The sequence below is a fragment of the Mya arenaria genome, chromosome 16, assembly GCF_026914265.1.
Source record: "Mya arenaria isolate MELC-2E11 chromosome 16, ASM2691426v1".
In the NCBI taxonomy this organism is placed as follows: domain Eukaryota; kingdom Metazoa; phylum Mollusca; class Bivalvia; order Myida; family Myidae; genus Mya; species Mya arenaria.
The window spans coordinates 33208061-33216954 of record NC_069137.1 but is presented as its reverse complement, the minus strand read 5'-3'; positions in this window follow the sequence as shown (position 1 = coordinate 33216954).

Genomic DNA, 8894 nt, shown 5'->3' with positions numbered 1-8894 from the left:
CCCATTGATAACCCTGATTTCAATGATTACCCTGATCCCAATGATTATCCTGATCCCAATGATAACCCTGATCCCAATGATGATCCTGATTCCAATGATTACCCTGATGCCAATGATTACCCTGATCCCTATGATTACCCAGATCCCAATGATTACCCTGATCCCAATATTTATCCTGATCTCATTGATTACCCTGATCCCAATGATTACTCTGATTCCAATGATTACCCTGATTCCGATGATTACCCTGATCCCGATAGTTACCTTGATCCCGATGTTTAACCTGATCCCAATGCTTACCCTGATCCCAATTATAACCCTGATCCCAATGATTACCCTGATGCCAATGATTACCCTGATGCCATTTATTACCCTGATCCCAATGATTACCCTGATGCCAATGATTACCTTGACCCTGATGCCAATGATTACCATGATGCCAATGATAACACTGAGGCCAACGAGTACACTAATGACGATGATAGCTATTACAATAACTACAACGAGTACAATGACGATTACAATAATGAAGATGCTTGCGATGACAATGGTTACACTGGTGACAATGATTAAACATATAACAATGCTGAGGATGCCTATGACTACATTAATGCAGTTGATGACATAGATGTTTACAAAAATTGCACTGATAACAATAGTGCCAATGATGACGTCAATGATAGTGCAGATTTTGAAAATAAAGAAAACATTCATGAAAATGATGACAATGATTACTTTGAAGATGATTACAATGACTTCAATACTGAATGATTACGAATATATATGCAAAAAGCTACGATTTCATTAATGAAAATGATGACAATGAAGACAATGGTAATAATCATGACGTTTATATTGATGACAATTTTATCAGCTTTGATGCTTTCAATGATTACAACATATTTTATTGTGACAATTGTGACGATGACAATTATTACAATGACGTCATTTTAACGATTACAATGATATCAACGAATACAATGATGACAGTAATTACAATGATGTCCATTATTTCGATTATTGCAATGATGATCACGTTGATCATGATGACATGCATAACAATGATAACAACGAAAACAATGGTGATGGTTATGAAAATGAGGTCAATGATGACGTTTTTTGCAATGATCACGTTGACCATGATGACATTAATCACGATGAACATTATAACAACGATTACAATTGTGACTGAGACGATAACTAAAATAATTACAACTATTACAGTGATGACGATGGCTAGAATGATTACAATTTTAAAACATTGACGATGATAGCAATGATAAAATGATTACAATGACGACAATGATGACGATGGTATTTATAACTATGATTTCAATGTTTACACTGATGTAAATGGTATCAATACTTAAAATGACATAAATGACAATGATAAGAATGATTATAATGATTACAAACATAACAATGTAGACAATGATGGCAGTGTTTAAAATACTGACAATGAAGACAAAAAATATGTTGCTGACAATGATGACGATTACTTCGATATCGTCTATCACAATGACACCCACGAAAGAATGGTTATTTAAGAGTATCCGGCTGCAGCCAAACCATATCAGTCGAATCACTTATGAAAGTGCCCATGCAGACGCCCTAGACACTGAAAGCAACGACAAAAGGATTGTGATCGGTTGCCAGCCAATACCATTCACTTGAAAATGTTGATTTATATGCAATTCATTAACAAATAAGTTGTTGATGTGTGTTTTTTGTAGTTGTCACTAGGAATGTTTCGAATTATTAATCGTTTGTTATCACCAAAGCAATGACCATTTATCAAGTTAAGATTAGTATACATTTAGTTTCAAAGTTTTTGTGCAAGCACACATTGAACGATTCGCAAATAACACGTCAAGTTAAAAGGTTTCATTTCCGGAAAACGGCACATGTTCAGAAGACAATTCCCTATGGCCCGAGTCGCAAGGGAATATTTTATAATTAACATGAACATCATGTTATCTTCAAGCGTCTTTTAGAAAACCATTAAAAACACATTCGTACATAGTTATAAGTCAGGTAGAATCAGGTATGTCATTTGCAATGGGAATTCCGTTTATTAGTTATGAATAATTATTCACTTTTTATACTGTATGTAGTTTTTTTGTATGATTTATGTTAAGGTTGATATATTATGATTTTTCAAACGTTTTAAGACTGCATATTTGAAGGTACCTTTTAGGCATTGATTAACATGAACAATTGACATGATACTGAATTCATCGCTTTATATTCTTACATATTGTTTTCCATATGTTTGTATTGGTGTCTTTATTGTACAATATTGTTTCAAAATGTTAAATCACTGTAGGGTGGAAGTTAAGGGTATATTTATTTATAGAGTTATAGGTAAACGAAAGTAGAATGCTATTTTCTGATATTACAACTAGGTTTATTGTTAAACTATTAGTGGACCATTTCAGAAGAAAATGAGTCATGATTTACTTATATAAGGAGATAACATGATACGCCTAACCTGTAAACATATTGTTTAAATAATCGTCTCTTGTTATGGTAGAAGCATTTCATCCACATTTAAAGTGTTTGAAGTCGAAATTGTTAAATACAAGGCTTTGTGGAATTTAAGTAAATACTATCATAATGAATATATTTCTAACGTTGTATGGAATAAAAGATAAAACGTGATCTATTGTTAAGGGTTGTATTAACAGACATTAACTTTAATCATGGAATTAAAGCCTCCAGAAATATAGTATTACTAGGAATCCATAGACAATGTATTTGACAAAAACAGTCAACATAGCTACAAACTCATTGGAGAAACTTTGGTGATATTTGTGAAGAAAGGTATTATAAAATTCATGGCTTCAGTAAAAAGTTGTTTCGTTTTAGGTTTTCGTTTGAATGTTCAAATATCATTCAGTTTATAAATGATTAAAGATAAATTTATAAAGTTTTTTATGTGAAAGGACTAAACACACGAATGGATAACGACAGGAAAGTCCAGTTTTTCAAACAGTACAAGGCGCCGATAGACGTGAAGCACAATCGTTGGCGGGTGGGCACCCAGGGGATTTACACACAATTTTAAATTTGTTGTCAGTATAAGATGTGTCCCAGGCATAAACTTCCTTTAAATGAAACATCCTTCCAAATGTATTTTCCGGTTTGCGGCCACAACGGACGTGTCTTAATTCCGCCTGTCGGTAAGAGTCGGCTGTTACCCACTGTCCTCTGCCATGGGTGAGGCAAACGATTGATTGGTGTATAATCAAAACTAAAACACCTTACCGCGTAAGAACATGCAGAACGTATGAATGAATCATGTAGCGATACATCGGGTTAATTTGGAACATAATCTTTTGAAAATTGATCTAAATAATACCGAAAGAATAAGTTCTATTTTCAGAAAAAAATGGAGTACATCAAAAACGGATAACAATCTGCATACCCTAAGGACTAAAGAAGTATTCAAATTCTTTATCTAACATTTTGTTAAAATGATCATAAATCAGTTTGCTTGATAATTTACAATTTATTTCCTCACACACAATAGCAATCAATATAATCGATCTACTACCTATCACTACTACTACTGTAACTACTACTACTACTACTACTACTACTACTACTACTACTACTACTACTACTACTACTACTACTACTACTACTACTACTACTACTACTACGACTATGACTACGACTACGACTACTACTACTATAATGTATGTATACCACGTGATAAATTACAACATAAATGCTACAACGGAAGGCAATATTATGTACAGAACAGAACAGAACAGACAGTTTATTAGACTTATACAATAGTATATCGTCTTAATACATAATAGTATACACAAATCAATGCCACGTGTCTAAACATTATAGTTTTCAAAAGAAATAATTTCCAAGATTTCAAACAGTATTGACTATAGATCAAAAGAACTAATAAATAAATTCATTCAATCAAACCTAATATGTATGAGTAATAAATAGTATATAGATCAATTTTTAACATAGGCAGTGAGGAAAAAAAACTGCATAAAGTTAAGTCACAATGTTAATTAATGTATTTCTAATAACAAATGCCTCTTTCATATATTTACAAACATTTATAACCTCCAACCTATCAGTTGAAGTAAGCATATTATGGAACTTATATACAGATGGATTAACATAATACAAACGTTTAATGTACTTTTTTCGTAAATGAGTATAACAACGACAAATGCAAATAAAGTGGTATTCATCTTCTATATCGTTAGTATTACAACATAAGCAATAACGCTCATTGCGAGGTAAATTAATACGAGCATACCTTCCTGTCTGAATTCTTAAAGGGTGTACAGAAACCCTTAATCTAACAAAATACAATCGTAGAGTTCTAGGTACAATATCTAGATAATGCTCATAATCTAAAGTGGGTTTAAACACTCTATACATATCTTAAACTGGACTATTACCAGCAGTTACACACCATTCTTGGTTGAATGTATTTACAATTCTACTTTTAAATTCACTAATGAATGTATTATCATGTATCGCATTGGGATTATCAAACACATATGCAAAACCATAATTATTTAACAAAGTTTTCACATTTGAAACCCAGTTGGTATAACCCTTATTATTGTGATCATCAAGTGCATGATTATACATAGACTTCAGAATAATATTATTGCTATTAACAATTTTAAACCAGTACTTTATAATGCGTACATATCTATTAATATATAGAGGATATCTTCCTAGTTCGCCATATACAGCAGCATTACATGTATTAAATTTCACTTGTAACAATCGTTTACAAAATTTCAAATGGATGCGTTCTATTTCTTTGGATTTACTAAAACCCCATACTTCGGATGCATAATTAAGTATAGAACCAACAAAGGCATCAAATAATTGACAAAATATTTTAGGTTTAAGATCAAATTGCTTGCATTTATATAACAATGTGTTCATAGCCTTGAGGGCTTTTCCAACTAAATGTTGTTGGTTCAATTCAAAAGTACCAGTATAGTTAATAACAGTACCTAAATAATTAAAATTATCTACAACCTCAATGTTATGGCCATTATAAGTCCATGTCTCATTTTGACGTGTTCTACCCCGCTTACGGAATACCATAATCTTTGTTTTAATTGTGCTTACTTTTAGTCCCCATGCATTGCAATATAAATTAAGGTTGTCTAAATGTTCTTGTAATTCCTCTGGTGTTTTGCCTAAAATGGCCATATCATCTGCAAAGAGTAATAAAATTAACACAATATCATCAATATTTAAACCTGAATAAACAGACGCAGTGTTATTCAGTAGGTAAAATTCCAAGTCCTCTACGAATAGAGAAAACAATATTGGGGACATTACCTCCCCTTGACGCAAGCCAACAGCATAACTGAAATAGTCTGAGTAAGAAGTACATGATTTCACACATGATTTAACATTTTCATACATATCCTTTACTATTCTAAGCAGTTTACCTTTAATACCAGATTTTTACATTTTCAACCATAGTGCATTGCGATAAATACTATCAAAACATTTCAACATATCAACGTACACAACGTATAAACGTTTATTTTCATTTAAATAGTTTTCTACAACGGACGTCAATATATATATGGCGTCAACAGTAGAACAACCTTTCCGAAATCCAAATTGGGCATTAGAAATAGTATCATTAGATTTGCAAAATGCTTCAATACGCTTATTTAATATAGTAGTAAATACTTTGGAAAAACAACTGACAAGTGTAATTCCTCGGTAATTATTAACATCATTAACAGAACCTTTTTTATATAAAGGAATTATAACACCTTCAGTCCATTTTTCAGGAAAATAACCAGACAATAAAATACCATTAAATACATCACATAAATGACTAGATAAAATATCGACACAATCAATAAAGTATTCATTTAGTATACAGTCGCTACCAGCAACCTTATTATGTTTTAAATGCTTAATTGCCATGTGTACTTCATTAACAGATATAGGTTGATCTAATTCTGGAAATGTAGAATTATCTTCATTAAAATCATGCTTTGAACAGAAATCCTCTGCTTCATTATTATTACTATCAAACGTATTATTACTAAGATTTTCGAAACAATCTTTAAATTGATCCAAAGTAATATTATGATTATTTACTTTATTTTTTGTCTTGAAAAATTTCCAAAAATTATGCTTCGAATGAAGATTAAAAAACAAAGATTACTTTTCTTTATCTTCACCATTTTAAATGAAACAAAGGTCAGTATACGCTTAAAGGGCCTCGTCTTCGTGTTATTAGCGGATTTTGATAAGGCGGTTTTGTGAAACGGTTTTTCGAAGTGATTAAAGAAACTTTACTCTCAATCAAACTCTTGCAAAAGACCGAAGGCGGGGCTCTGTAAGCGGCGTAGCCTGCGATAGGTAACTAAATACGACATACTTTCGGGTATCGATTAACTATCTGTTTAAGGCATCTGAAATTATTTACTCACAGAAGTCAATCAACCAATCACAACACCGAAACATACTAATTGGTGAAAATCAGGAAGCTATTTATGAATGTTGATAAGTTTCGCATCATATTTAGTTTGTACATGTATTTTAAACAAAAAGTGTATTAAGTCATCCATCACAATTTGAGCATTGTTAACGGGTAAAAAAATAGCAAAGGTTTAAAGAATATCACATGTGTGAGTCGACTCTCGGATTATATAGATATGTATATATATATGGGCGTGGCTGGTAAATTATTATCGTTGTTATATCCAGTTTCTTTGGATAATTATACCAGAAAATGTTATTTCACTCTTTGCAACAGTGAATGACATTTGTATTTCCCTGATAAATTTCAATTATCGGCCGAAAAGCATACGATATACTTTTATATGTTCAACAAATGTTATGAAAAAAACTTTTTTTAATGACCGTCGTCCAGTATACAGTGTCAAATTGTGTGAATTGTATTGCGGTGTTATAAATATTTGATCTGCTTTCTATTTCATATCAAACGTCTGGGCTAGGACACAACATTCCGAAGCTTTTATAAAATCAAACAATTATTTGTCATTTCATGTTCTGTTTAGGCATATCACAAATATAATGGTTCGATTCAGTACATTTCACCTCGAGAACACCAAACATAAATATCACATAACACTTGTGAAAAAGTAAATATAGCCATTGAACCATATCATTCGATCTTACACTGAAAAACAACAACTATCCGTTATTTCCTGCTTAAGCAACTGTAAGAGAACTAACCATATTATGATAATTGGATTAACGTTAAAAGGATGAAATGGAACACACGGTAAACAATGGTTTGTATGCAATGTTTTCGTGACTAAATATTCGTACATGCGCATAATGCTAACACACGTGATAATACATGTTTAATTAGTAAAGCTTAAATATAATAAACAAATTCAAACAAATCTTTCCAAGGATCAGCTTACAATAATGAAGTGACTTTTTAATCTTTAAAATGATATTTTAATGATCTGTTTAAAAGGGCTCTCAAATTACATATATGTGCAGCAATAAAAATCATATCTTCGTTTAAATGTTTAAGGTTGAAATTATCATGCAACTATTAGCAAAATCACAATCCCCGAATGAAATATTTAAAACATGTGAAAAAAAAAATTAAGCATGTAATAACGACGTTATCTCGACATGATGTTATTAATGTTTATTTTTTGTAGAAAACGTAACTGCATGCTGGTTTTAACTTTGCAATAGTAACATTGCTAAGACATAAATCTGTAGTCAAAATCCTATTTAAGAAATAAACTGTTTAATCAGTTCACGTAATTGTGTGCTGTTCAGTCACACCAATTATAAAACGTAATCAAATCAATTACCTGAATAATTATTTTGAAAAAGGGAAGATTCCGACATTTTTTTGTAACAAAACAAGTTATTAGAGTTGTTAATACCTTGTATAAAGAATACATTCTATGTGCTTCAGATATACATATGTTTTTAAGTCTTTAGTTAAGTTAAAAAAAAACATGGTATACAACTTTTTTTCTAATATACGATCCTATGACGTCCTCATCATGAATGAACATTATTTTATATTTTGATTTCTAACATATGTAACAACATTAGACGTCACGTCATAAATAAATAGCGTTGAAAATGTAATCGCTATAAGACGTTATTTCAATATTATGTTCTGCTTTATAAAAACATGAACTATTGATGTATTCGTATATTTCACGGATGCAGTGTCTTATCAATACCTTCAATTACCGTGAAGTCAGTACGCGGAAAATGGATTACATCGGACAACCGTCGTCTGTAGGTGTTGAAACATTTAGAGCGTCTAGGGAAAATACAAACGATCAACGTGCGTTTAACCTGGTACATTCCAAAAGAGAAAATGAATTTAAAAAACGGTGGATTGTCTATTAAAGTGAAAAGATCCCCAAGTGGGAGCTGGTATTTGAAACCCGATCAACTAATTACATCTGACCCAGAGGCACATAAGACTCATATACTTAAAGAACAGCCCGTAAGTGTTTCAAATGATCCGCGAGACATACGCCGTCGTCCGACATTACCTTGGCCTGAATCAGATGAAGATGATAGTAAAGATAAAATAAAGTCATTCAGCTATATGCCATTGTCTGAAACGGCCATAATTACTCGCAATGAACAGTTGTCGCTACTGGTCAAAATAAAGAGAAACCTTATAAAACGGGCAATGGTATCCGGACGAATCAACAGCCTGCTTCATAATATCATAATATGTCTCCGTCGAAGCCGTTATGTCAAACTAGGAATCAAACGCATAGACGCTTTCTGCGACGTCAACTATTGAATTACACAATCCAGCTGCCAATGATGGACTACTTCGAGCAACAACCGCACATAAGTCAAAAAGTACAAGACAAACGACTGATTTAACAACCCGG